General features: G+C 42.4%; 1 long non-coding RNA gene across 2 annotated transcripts; it reads left to right on the top strand.

The window, feature by feature from the left end:
* The first annotated feature begins 2888 nt into the window (after positions 1 to 2888).
* Positions 2889 to 10060, top strand: LOC135552623 (uncharacterized). 2 transcript variants are annotated; one of them, XR_010457487.1, is made up of 4 exons: positions 2889 to 3125; positions 3712 to 3926; positions 4313 to 4464; positions 4577 to 10060. It is a non-coding gene; the product is annotated as an uncharacterized LOC135552623 (long non-coding RNA). The 2 variants fall into 2 exon arrangements; XR_010457486.1 differs by having other exon boundaries at positions 4313 to 10060.
* Positions 10061 to 11559: the final 1499 nt, after the last annotated feature.

The raw sequence follows: 11559 nt of genomic DNA, 5'->3' as shown, positions 1-11559 counted from the left end.
GAGCTGATTGTGGACTACAGGAAACGGAGGGCCGAGCACTCCCCCATTTACACCGACAGGGCTGTAGCGGAGCAGGTCGAGAGCTTTAAGTTCATCTGTGTCCACACAACTAAAGATCTATCATAGTCCAAACACACCAACACACTATATAAGAGGCCACAACAACACCTCTTCCCCCTCAGGAGGCTGAAAAGACTTGTCATGGGCACTCAGATCCTAAAAAAGTTATATAGCTGCACCATTGAGAGCATCTTGACTGGCTGCATCCCTGCTTGCTATGGCATCTGCTTGGCATCTAACCTCAAGATGCAACAGAAGATAGTGCGTAAGGCCCAGTACATCATTGGGGTTTAACTCCCTGCCACCCAAGACCTCTATACCAGGCGGTGTCAGCGGAAGGCCCTAAAAATGGTAAAAGACTCCAGCAGTTCTCTCTGCTACCGCATGGCAAGCAGCACCGATGCACCTAGTCTGGAACCAACAGGACCTTAAACAGCTTCTACCCCCAAGCCATATGACTGCTAAATAGCGACTCAACGTGTATCTATTATTACTTTTATTATTACGGGTTATAAATTTCTATTATTTCTCTATTTTCTACCTCTCTGTGTTGTTGGGAAGGGACCAAAAGTAAGCATTTCACTGTTAGTCCACACCTGTTTTTTATGAAGCATTTGACAAATACAATTTGATTTGATCATATAATGTAATAACTTGACGGTTAAAGGGGCAATCAGCAGTTGAAATAATAACAAATAATAACAAAGTGAACTGCCACCCTTTTTTGGTAAAAAAACTCAGTAAACTCATAAACTACAACGGTAGTGATCGATCAGGGCCCGGTCAGCGTGCGGTCAGGGTGCGGCCAGGGTGCGGAAGTCCAATGAGAACTCCTCGTCCCCCTGCCTCAGGTGCACAAGACATTCATCCTTGAATTGGTAGAATTGGTAGGAATAGAAACCAGGTGTGTAGAAAACAAAGACAAAACCAAATGGAAAATGAAAAGTGGATCGGCGATAGCTAGAAAGCCAGTGACGTCGACCGCCGAATGCCACCCAAAAACAAAGAGAGGGACCGACTTCGGCGGAAGTCGTGACAGCCTGGCTCCCCACAGGGAGTTGCTAGAGCACGATGAGACAAGGAAATCCTGGATGGCCAAACCCTTCCCTAACCCGGATGACGCCGGGCAAATTGTGCACTGCCTCATGAGTCTCCCAAAGTAACTTTAGTTAAGTAAACAATATTTTTCTTAACTGTAGCTTCAGTGTAGCTTAACCTTTTTTTGGAAAACGATTTTTTTCAGAGTAGCTTCCCCAACACTGCCCACACATACAAACACACACGTGTGACAAAATAACACACACGCATAAATTTTATTTTCAAAATAAAGGTATATTGTATAATGGAAACATGTATTTTTGTTGTCACCGTACCCAACCCTATGACACCACAAACACAGAACAGGCTTTGAGCAGAAAAGGATCAGCATTGCCCTTGTAGCAGTTTAGGGGCAAGCTTACTCATGGTCACCAAGGCAGTGGGAAATAGCACCTGAAAAGTGATGTAGGTGTGGTTAAACTTGTCTGAGACCGAAAGATTTGTGTAAGCTCCCTGAGCTAATGTCTATGCTTAAGCTTAGCTTGGCCTGCAAGAACTGCCAGAATAAAGGGACCACTTGAGTAAATGAGTCATCTGATGGCTCTCTTATGGTGTGGGGTACATTTTCCTGGCACGGATTAGGTCCACTCAACCACATTTATTGAGAAGGTAAACACCAATAAATGCACAGCCATTCATAGGGATCACCTTCAACCTATGGTGAAGCATTTCTATCCTGATAGGAGTGGTTTCTTCCAAGATGACAATGCCCACATCCACAGGGCACGAATGGTCACTGAATGGTTTGATGAGCATAAAAACGATGTAAGCCACATGCCATGGCCGTCTCAGTCACCAGAGCTCAACCTAATTGAACACTTCTGGGAGATCCTGAAGCGGAGCCTGAGACAGCGTTTTCCACCACCGTCAACCAAACACCAAATTATGGAATTTCTCATTTAAGATTGGTGTCACATCCCTCCAATAGAGTTCCAGACACTTGTAGAATCTATACGAAAGCGCATTGAAGGTGTTCTGGCTGCTCGTGGTAGCCAAACACCCTTTCACGACACTTTATGTTGGTGTTTCCTTTATTTTGGCAGTTACCTGTAGGTTAGAAACCAGTTTGTCCCATTGGTGCGGTGACCTGGATAGGTATCTGTGAGGAGGTGAAATGGGTGGTGGAGTGTCACATAGGTGGTTCTATAAGCCACAAACGCTTGTGTGTTTAGAAACCTTTTTTGATACCTAAAGAGGTTCAAGTGGCAGGACAGTAACTGAACAATCTGTCTGGTGTGAGCCAGACAGTTGCTGGTGTTCAAACCTTATTACCTTGCTGAACTATGGGGTGGCATGTAGCCTAGAGGGTAGAGGGGCTGGGCAACAACCGGATAATTGCTGGTATATAATCCTAGATGCCACCTCCTGCCATTGTGCCCTTGAGCAAGGCACAATCACATAAGTCTTCAGGTCTCACACAAGGTTACTGAACATGCAAGTTTGGTTCCCCAAACTACCAAACCACCTCTGTTACACTTTTAGACCCATCTGGGCAAAGACTGGATTCCAACCCAGGTTTCTAGATCTACCACAAGGTCTCAAGCAAGGTTACTCGTCATGTAGCCTACCGTAGCAGGTATAGAGAGACGCCATAGCAGAGTTCCCACTTCTGCTTTACAGGGGAAACGGAAGTCAGGTTGAAAATACTGTTTCCCTGAAAATGGGATGTTAGCGTTTTTTGGCGACTCCACATAGAATACTCCTCACGATACACTCCCTGTTGTGTGCATGGTGTGTCAGGGGTCAGGTACTGCAAAAATACAAGTTCCAGTTGAACCAAAATCGGGACTGTGAAAGATCTGCATTCTAGTGCGGTTGACATTTAAAGGATTGAGCCGACATCTGCAGCTGTTTACTTTGAATGCGATCTTCTCAACAAGGCGTAACATTGCCTTTAAATGCTACATAGCCGAAAAGGGGGCCATCGGACTGAATCCTTGCCTCAGTAAAGATGTTTTCTATTGCTTGTGAGTGTCTCTATGTATGAGCATTCCTGTATGATGTGCATGACTTTGTTTGTGTTACAAATGGCTGTGGGTGGTGGCGTGTGCATCAAATTGAGGGAAGTAGTAGATAAAAACATTCATTTTGGTATGTTATTACACAATCGGTTGAAATGATTACATTATTCATCCAAAACGTTGTTACTTACCGGTTAATGTAATAACTACCAGTTAATGTAATAACTTATAACATTTTATTACATTAACTGGTAGGTTATTACACAAACCGTTGTTACAAGGTCCTAGACCAGCACTCTGAAACACCTTTCTCTTTTCGTACACACATTTCTCTTCCTGCAAAGCTTTTGTGCTACTGCATGTGAATCTCTTACACAGTGTGTGAGAGAGGAAATGTTTCAGCAGACCCATTCATTCTGTAAATTCTCTATTTTCTTTATAGCCCTTTCCAACTCCCTCTTCGGGCTGCTGGAAGGTCCTTTCCTCTCCACTATTGACGGTGCCTGTGAAAGCAGTGATGGTCTGGAATGTTTGCAGTTGATTGTTGAGCGCTCGGTTAGTCACCTGTCTGATGGATGTGTTCTTTTGATAGCTGAAAACTCTCCAATGAACACAAGGTGACAATTCCCTCCAAAACCTGGCCGAGAGAACTAAGAGTGAGAGTTTGGACGAGGACACATTGGGATGGCAAGGTGACATGGTGGAGGGTGAAGGATGGGGATTCCAAGCGTTCCTCCCAATTTGTCATGCGCCTTATTGACAGGCCAACGCTGGGAAATACTGGGTTTCTCCCGTTCTCCGTTGACGGTTGGGGCCAAGGCACTTGCCATTTTCTTATGGACTTTAATCACATTACCAAAACAATGAAAGAGTTCAAAGCCTAACATTTAACAGTACTGGCAATATTTTCAGTTCTAAATAGAAGACTGAAATCACAAAGGAAGCACATCATTTAAGTAGCCTATCGAAGTAACTGCAATCTGCTTGGAGAGTTATATAGCTGTAGTATATATTATATACTAATCAACATGGTTTGTTGTGTATCAAAATGGAAAATTGTCAAATGGTCAAACATTTCAATCTGTTTTTTAAAAATGTTTCCTATGTTAATACCTTTTTTAGGGTTGGATGCTAGCCGATTTGCAGTGTTGTGTCCAACATGAACTGATAAGGGCCTTTATTTTGTTTTTCAGTCCCCACACTGGCCCGGCTGCTGGCTCAGTGCCAACTGATAAGACCGCCGCATACCACCTGTATTAATGATTGGTCAAGCCCGCCTTCTACTCCAGCAGTTACCAGAGAACACATGTCAGATTAGAGAAAAGTTGAACCCCTCTGTAAAATGGTAATATTCGAACATCTACAGAAAAAATGATGACTGGAGCAAAGATGTCTTCTTAAATCGAACTCAACAATCAAGAACAGCAACGCCTGAGACTGTCTTTCTGTTCTTTCAGACAATCCAACCAAACCCAACATCAAAAGGAGTTCAACCCCAACCCATCAGAGAAGCTGCATTGGAGCCATAGCCTAAATCTAAAGAGGATATTTTAACAGGACAGCACACTCTAGCTCAGTTACTCAGACAGTTTTTGTTTGAAATGTAAAATTCCCACCTAATTATTAGGCCTCCCTCTCATGTTTCACTTGCTAACCAATGTAGCGTCCATCCTCCCTCTTCAGATTAACCTATTTCTCATATTTCATTTGGAAAGAGGTTCCAGCCCAGGACAAGGCTCACTTCTACACCATATTCCCTGTGTCTCAGTTTCGCCCCCGGTCCTGGCATTTGCACCGGGCGCTGACCCAGGGGCCGTCAGTCTGTGGTGGATAAAATAAAATCCTAGTTAATGAGTAGCCCGTGGCGCTGTGGCCTGCTGCTACATGTGTGGGGGCCAAGGACAGCGACAGATAAGGCCAGCCCAGCAGACATGGCCAGGGAGAAGAGGGAGGGGACCAACCGCAAACGGGCTTGTGTTGGTGACAATGGAAGCCACCTATTGGAAGGTATAGTTTCTGTCATAATCATCCAACCATGTGATTCCTTATTCCATCTAGAGCTAATAGTTATCCCTGACTGTTGAGATATACTGTATTATGAGGGCCAGACTGGGTGAAGTAGCCATTACTACTGGATTTTTCTGTCTGTGACCTCTGAACTCTCACCCAGTTGGCTAAATTCAGTCTACTTCCTCTTATTTCCTCATTTTTAAAGTACAGTATCTAATATAATCACTGTGAATTTACACAACCACAAAAAGTGAACAACTGTCAATTCTCGGGTGGGAAAAACACAGAATCCCAAAAACTCTCAAAAAGCTTTGCTAGAGTAGGTGTTATTAGAAAGCCTTATGCAAGAGAAACAGGCACTTCACACTAAACCCTTGTAAGTCAAATGGGTATCCTTTGTAATCTACTATAAAGATGCTTACGCAAACACCTGTTGTCCAGTAAAATAACTGCCGGAAAGCTTGGCGCAACAACTATTGGGGATTTGGATTCATTTGGATCGATATTTCAGATACTCCTCTTTCCCCACCTCTTCCCGCTCACCGTCCTTGTTCGACCAGACTGGCTAATGAGTTACCTGGGATCTCTGCCCCATCCCACTCACCCCTACCTCCCCCTACCTCACCCACCCCACCAGCTCCCAGTCACTCTACTCATCCCGTCCATTCCTCCCCTCCTCTCTGACCCCCACACCCCTATACCTTAGTCCATTATCTGCCAGCCTTCACCCGGGCGAACAAACTGTTCAATGTTCGCCTCTTGCTCCCCTCTCCCTTATACACGTCCCCAGGTCACCAAGTCCAAAAAGAGAGGGCCAACAGAAAGTTAACCCTATCCAGTGTAGGCTGCCAACCTGGTTATCTCTATGGCCAAAGACTACTGTCCTCTGAGAGATTGATTGCTCTACCCTATTCTCTAGCATAGGAATTGAACTTTGTTCTGGATTTTTGGGTGTCACTTTGACTATAACGGATAATTGACATTTATAAAACATTAGTGTTGGGTTGTTTGAAAAACTGGTACCTAAATACAAAATTAAAGGATGAAAAGTGCTTTAATTTTGAGTGTCATTGTGCATTGTTATGGCCATAGCATAAGGCTAGGTGGGCCCAGAGCTTGTGTTTGAATAGGCGTCACCCCAGCTAATGGGTGCTAGTACTCCACCCAGTTTCACGCTCAAAATGGCTACCAAGCCACAGGATTAGATCTGCACCGTTTCTTCTCCAAACCCTTAGACCGTGCAAATGGCTTTCTCAAGATCCGGGTAGCATTAACTGTGTGTGCGTGTTTGTGTGTGAGAGAGATAGAGCGAGAGAGAGAGAGAAAGAGAGAGAGAGAGTCAGGTGAGTTGTTTCTAAAGTCTCCCTTACATTGCCCTGTAGAAATGATGTGTGCACACCTTCAGAAGGAAATCTAAATGTACACAGAGAGCTATGACATGAATAATATGCACGTCAATCTCTCCTGGCTCAAAGTAGAGGAGAGATTGACTTCATCACAGTATTTGTGAGTAGTATTGACATGTTGAATGAACCGAGCTGTCTGTTTAAGCTACTAGCACACAACTCAGACACCCATGCATACGCCACAAAGCATGTCACCAGAGGTCTCTTCACAGTCCCCAAGTCCAGAACAGACTATGGGAGGCGTACAGTACTACATAGAGCCATGACTACATGGAACTCCATTCCACATTAAGTAACTCATGCAAGCAGTGAATTCAGATTTAAAAAAAACAGATAAAACTACACCTTATGGAACAGCAGAGACTGTGAAGAGACTCACACACACACGCAGGCAGAGACACACGCATACACACATAATAACATATGCACTATACACACACGTATACATGTATTTTGTGTTGTAGATATGTGGTAGTAGAGTAGTGGCCTGAGGGCACACACTTAATGTATTGTGAAAAATGTTGTGAAATGTAATGTAATGTTTTTAATTGTATATAATTTGTTTTGTAACTTAATTTTGCCTTGGCAGCAGCTAATTGGGATGCATATAAATAGAAAATACTAATATTGAGTTTGAAAGGAAGCCAAAAAGGTATTTTTAACAGCACACGTTACCATGGTAGAGAGAGAGGGTGTGTGTGTGTGTGTGTTTGAGAGAGAGAGAGAGAGACAGAGAGAGAGAGAGAGAGAGAGAGAGAGAGAGAGAGAGAGAAAGAAAGAATATAAATAGAGCGATAGAGATAATAATGAATTAAAGGTTAAATAAATAAAACATGTTTTTTTAAAGAGAGAAAGCGAGCGAGAGAGAGGGAGAGAGAGAGAAAGCGAGAGAGAGAGAAAGCGAGAGAGAGAGAGAACGAGAGAGAGAGAGAGAGAGAGAGAGAGAGAGAGAGAGAGAGAGAGAGAGAGAGAAAGATCCCCTTGATGATAAGAAAATATACTGGGTGATGAAAAACAACAAATGAGTCAGTCAGTTTCTAAAGTCTCCCCTACATTGTCCTGTAGAAAATATTTGTTATCAAGAATGTATTGAGGCAAACAATTACAGGTACGTTTGACTTGATGCATCAAGAAAAGTGTCCTAAATTACATCAACTACAACTTCTGGCACTGTCTGTACTCATTAACCAAAACAGGAACACTAACCAAAGGTATGAGTACTACAATGAGTCTCTGGTCAGGTGGTCACTGCGAGTCTGACATGATCTGCTGTTTCACAGGCTGGCTGGGCAGTTCCCAACAGATCCAGGTGTGTTAGGCACAGATAAAAACATAATAAGTTAAACAAGAAAATGGGGAGAGAGGGGGAAAAGGTATAGGCTCCCACTGCCAGGTGTGACGTCACATAAAGGGAAAGGACATGCATGCAGGGGAAATTTCCCCCTACTGAGGGGAATTGCGCCAGCTTTTATAGCCTTATGCCAGCAAGTGGGGTCTGACTCACCCTGTCATAAAAAAAGTATGTGACAATGGAAGTCTCCATGGTAACCCCCTCCCCTCACCCATTTGCCACACTCACCTGTGCCTCTCACATTCATTAATTATCCCTCTGTCTGGTGACATCACCTCTGATATTCTCGGTATTTGATGTCTGGGTTCTCCTGCCCTCTACGCTTAAACTCCATTTGACCCAATGGTTTGGAAATAAACATTCATGAGAACTTGAATCTACACCTCAAGGGTCACAGATTGACAGTCATTCTCCTCCTACTCTGGATAGAGAGCAAAAGTCAAGCCAAAAAAGGCAAAGATGAGGACTTTTTCACTGTTTATAGGTGCAACAATAGCTGCCCGGACACCAATCCTAGGCTTTTAATAACACAAAGTCAACATTGTCTCCAGAGTGTACTTAGTATGCTTTTCATGCTTTTCATTTGGGCTGGACAGTCATACTACTCCCACAAACAAGCAAGCTAATTGAGCTAGCATGTGCAAAGAGCCTATTGTAATAGTGTACACATTGCAGAGGCCACCTACATAAACCAGGTTACATGTACCACTGTGGAACCACCAAAAGGCAAAAATTTGACAGGTTTTTTCTCTCCTGAGGTCGGTCAGAGATTTCTTTTGAAGTAGCTTTGCAAAGAAGGGTTTATTTGCCTGTAAAGAAATAGTTGAATAAAGTGTCCTTTCATCTGTTAGGATATTGCATCAGTTATGGGGGGAGTTTGACAGTGGATGTGTTTCTTTTTAACTACACTGTTCTTGAGGAAGGTAGACTGTATGAGCCTAATGGTTGAGTTTTAGTCTTCAGCCAAGATTATGGATATTTTTACATTGTGAGAAGGCATCCATCAAGTCAACTTTACCTAAACAACTGGATAACCATCTCTTGCAGAGAGGAACTAGTAATCTTCAGCAAATTCACAATCTCCATCCCTCCTCTTTCAGACTTTCTGGCACCATGTGATTACAGTAGGTAGGCCTACTGTGGAAAGCACAAACATATTTAGTGTCATATTAAGGGGTCCCACAGGGCTCTGTTCTGGGTCCATTCCTGTTCTCTATATACATGCTGCCACTCGGTATATTAATCATAGGGTTTGGACTAAACCTTAATTTTTATGCTGATGAGGACAAAAGGGGATACTGTAACGGTAACAACTAAACTGACAGACTCTCTAGATGCAATCAAGAGATGGATGCAGTTAAACTTCCGAAAACTTAATTGCAACACAACAGAGCGTGTGCTTATTGGCTCTAAGAGTGCACGGAGCAAGATGAGCACATTCTACCTTTCTCAAGGGTGATGCACCTAAATACATATGAGTGAACTATTCCCCAGCACACACACAATGATCATCAGACTCAAACAGCCTGGTTACACCAGCAACAAACCAGTGCAGCATGGGTGACAGAGCCTTCTCACATGTGGCCCCTCAGCTCTGGAATGCGCTACCTACACACGTAAGGGAGGCAACTTTAATTCATATGTAATTTTTTGTGTGACTCAACCAAATTCACATAGAAATCTAAGATATATCTACTTGAAAGCAAGTCACATAAGCGGTAGATCTGCTCTATGTGCGATATTTCTATGCTTTCAATTCTTAAGTTTAGTTTTTGCTTACTTTCGGTTTGGTACACTAGCTACAAACAGCTGAAAATAAAGTATTTTGGGTTATTGAAAATATATTTCACAACGGTTAGATGGTACAATGATTCTCCACACTACGCCTTGCTTGTTTTGTCAGATAAACTGAAATTAGGCAAACTAGTTTTACAACTAGTAAATGGCTATGTTTATTTTGTATCAGTAGGTAGGTGATGGTTTGATGTATGTGCTTGTTTTTTAATGTATAGTTGCTGAAATTTGTTTGAGTTTAGTTTTCTTCCTTATGTGCACTGAGTATGGGAAATGCACTTTACAAATAAAAATATATTATTAATATTAAATTGATTGGAAACAATACACCTCAGGATTAATTTGGTACATCATTGTTCTGATTAAGCTACAATTTGTTATCTGAAAATAAACATCCTTTTGATCATAATAGGCCTTCACTTGTGCAAGTTGTGTTATTTTAATGCCATGGGTCTGAATAACTGTATTGAAGGCCTACGAAATACATTCTTCCATCAGGAAGGAATTGGACAGGTAGGCTAAGCAGGTAAATCTCCCTTTACAATAGCAGGTGTTCAATATGGGTTAGGCTAGGCCCTAGGCTAGCCTACTTTGTAAAAAGTCTGTCTTTCTAACCTGGAGTGAGTCTGGTTTGCCATTGGCTAAACCAATGTCAGGTCAACCCTTGAACGGGAAGTTATATCAGAATAGATAAGTATAGTTTTGACACACAGACACAGTCAAAAACAGTAGGCACATTTTTTTGTGTGCCCGTTTTGGTGCCAGTCTCTGGGCTGTCATTAAAAAAAATCCAAAATATTTGAATACATGACTTTTAACATAATTTGACACAATAAAATGTATCTATTCTAAACCAATGATTAAAAACATTTTCATTAATAAGTTTGCCTTGCAGTCAGCCTGCAAGGAAAACGCAACGCAAGAAACAATAGGCTCCATTATCGAACGTCACTTCCTTCAAATGCAAGTGATCATTATTTACTTATGCTTATTTATTTATAAATATATTTACTTTTTTATCGAAACATTTATAACTGGTCCAAGCGCAATCGAGTATATGGACCATGTCCATACCTACAGAATAGTTCATAGAGAAAGTAGAATTTATTGGCATGACGGGAGGAGTTATTTATCGTATCCTGGATGAGCGACCGTTTCAGAGGAGTTATTCACCTGATCGTATCCTGGATGAGCGACAATTCCCGAGGGCCTCGCCCTTCAACGGCTGTCCCCTCCCTGGGGACGTTATTACCGCTTCGTTTTCCCGCACCTTGCCTCACAGCACTGAAAGACGCAGCAAATTAAACAATACTTTATGATAAAATAAATTTAACAGTGTGTGTGTGCGTATGTGTGATGATGATGTAGATTTATTTTCTTCTATGATTAGCATAAATATGCATATTGTTGATGATCAACATTAATCTGAACCTAGTTGGGGGCCTCTATCGGGTTTGTGACTAGGCTATGTGACAAAAATAAAAATACCTGCGCACATGACAGTGGGACTTCACTACAAAAGGGACTTACCCATTCTTTGTAGGCCTGGGCATCACCTGCTTTTGGCATCAGTCACAGTATGTGTGGATTGTTACCATAATCAGTATAATCAGATCAAATTAATAAACCCAATAGGATTTGCTATGATCTTACAGCGCCCTCGTTTGGTTGTCAAACTACATGGCGAGTACAATGAGGGGCTTTTGGTTTGATGTAGCCATAGAGTATGATAGAAGCCTCCAGTGGCCAAAAGGCCATCTTAGCGTGGACAGCGCCATTGAAGGTCTTACACCATTTTTATTAATGTAGTCAACGAGGTGGAACTTTCAACTTCATTGGCTGAGCCCTCCTGGTGACCCTGTTGGAGTCATGTCAAATG

Source organism: Oncorhynchus masou, chromosome 13, assembly GCF_036934945.1.
Source record: "Oncorhynchus masou masou isolate Uvic2021 chromosome 13, UVic_Omas_1.1, whole genome shotgun sequence".
Taxonomy (NCBI): domain Eukaryota; kingdom Metazoa; phylum Chordata; class Actinopteri; order Salmoniformes; family Salmonidae; genus Oncorhynchus; species Oncorhynchus masou.
Note: the sequence above shows the minus strand (reverse complement) of the source record. Positions and strands in the feature narration are given on the sequence as shown.